We start from the raw sequence: 2,321 nt of genomic DNA, 5'->3' as shown, positions 1-2,321 counted from the left end.
TTTTTGTCTGTTTTCATTTTCTGCTGATTCTGCTTGCATCAGGAATAATTTAATAATTTTAGTTCTGAAAGTCATTTACCTTTGGGGCTTTCCATGTTTTAAATTGTAATAGATTAAGTCAAAATTTGGCAAAGGTTATAGGGTCAGGAAATCATAAAATAATTTGTTGTGGAGATTTTAATGCACATAGCACTTATGGGAAAGCAGTAATGATGATCATAATGGGGATGTTGTTAAAGAAATAATAGACAGTAATGGGCTAGTATGTCTAAATGATGATAGAAACACAAAAATAGATTTGGAACGTGGTATTAGGAGAGCTATAGATTTAACATTGGTTTCTGAAGATATAGCTAGTAAATGTGTATGGGACGTTTGGGAAGATAATAATGTGGGTAGTGATCACTATATAATTTTGTATAAGTTAGTTAGAGTGTAATAGAACATAATGTGATTTTAGCTCCAAGATGGAGATTTAATAAAGCAAACTGGGCGGCATACAAATATCTAAGTGAGGTAGAACTAAATATGATGGAAGACATAGATGAAGTTGTATGATGTAACTGATAATATAGGGGAAAAAGAGGAAAACAGTTCCTTGCTGGAAAGAACAATGTATTGATGCAATACATAATAGAAATATAGTATCAATGTATTGATGCAATACATAATAGAAATATAGTTTAAAATCTTGTTAATTACTTACAAAGCACTAAATGGCTTAGCCCCCCAGTACCTAAGCGAGCTCTTAATGCATTATAGTCCTTCACGTTTATTGCGATCTCAGAATTCAGGCCAGCTGATAATACCTAGAATATCAAAATCAACCGCAGGTGGTAGATCCTTCTCCTATTTGGCACCTAAACTGTGGAACAATCTTCCTAGCATTGTTCGGGATGCAGACACACTCTGTCAGTTTAAATCTAGACTAAAACACATCTCTTTAACCTGGCATACACATAACACATTATAAATTCATATTTTCAAATCCGTTAAAGGATTATTAGGCTGCATAAATTAGTTCAGCCGGAACCGGGAACACTTCCTATAACACCAGATGTACTCGTTACATCAGAAAAAGAATGGCATCTATGCTAATATTAGTCTTTCTGTTTATCCCGAGGTTTACCGTAGTCAACCGGATTCGGGCCGTATCCAGATGAGACCGAGGGCCGGCACCTTGATACGACCACAACGCAGCCCTGAAGTATCAGCCGAGATCGAGTCGACTAGATCATCCATTGTGAAGGCCTCATCGACACGACAGCCAGTGCCACAGTTTCCTCAAAATTATAATCACGATTATTAATTACGTTTATTCTATCAAAAAGAGTAATGTAATTATGGCTATTTTGCAAGTTCTTTACCAACCTACAATTCACCCAAAAGGCCTGTAGGTGGCACAACGACTTAATTTAACCAACTATGATAACTTCGTTAGATGGTAAATCAATACAAAACATGGTTTTGGTGAGCGCTTTGTAATATGTATTCACATTAGATTTTAAAGCAACAAAATTCGTTTGCAATAAGACAAACCAGATTCAAATTGCCCGGCAAATTTGTAAAGCAAAGAACAATCATTTCTAGCTGATCAACATTATGAAAACTGGTAAAACCTTTAGGAACTTCAAAAGATAAAACAGCAAAACTCCTAATATTACTTCCAATATTTCCAAATTATGTGCATTTTCATAGAGTGGGCCAATATCGTGACGATTATTTAAAATCAATCAAGAGAAGCAGATATCGTTATCGTGATTAAAATACGATTAATCGTGCAGCCCTAATTTAATTTAATTTGACTTGACATTTGATATTCAACAGTATTCTTGACATTTATTCAACAGTGCTTTTGATCTGCCTGCATTGACACTATTCTTTAAAAGGAAAATGATATACCAATTATCAATGTAAAGCTGCTTTGACACAATCTGCATTGTAAAAAGCGCTATATAAATAAGGGTGACTTGACTTGAAATATAGTATTCAGAAAAATCAAAAAGTGAAGTATGGGGATAAATTAGGAAAATAGGAGGAATTTATATAAATCAAACTTGTATCTGTTAAAAAAATAATGAAGGAAGATTAGCTGTGACAGATAATGGGAAGACTGATGCTGTCCTTTGCATTGCAGAAATGTGGATTGTGGATGATTGCAGGTTGAAGTGCAGGATGAGGGAATGACGATGATTGGTAGACTCACACACAGAAAAGCTAAAGGAGGATAAAGGAAACACGCTGGAGTGGAGACTGTAAGTGTTATAGGACCTTTTGAGGTAAGGAAATGGAGTCCTTCATGCAAACGAGACCGGACAACT

This window comes from Megalobrama amblycephala, linkage group LG1 (assembly GCF_018812025.1).
Source record: "Megalobrama amblycephala isolate DHTTF-2021 linkage group LG1, ASM1881202v1, whole genome shotgun sequence".
Lineage (NCBI taxonomy): Eukaryota > Metazoa > Chordata > Actinopteri > Cypriniformes > Xenocyprididae > Megalobrama > Megalobrama amblycephala.
The sequence above is the reverse complement of the archived record's forward strand: the minus strand, read 5'-3'. Positions refer to the sequence as shown.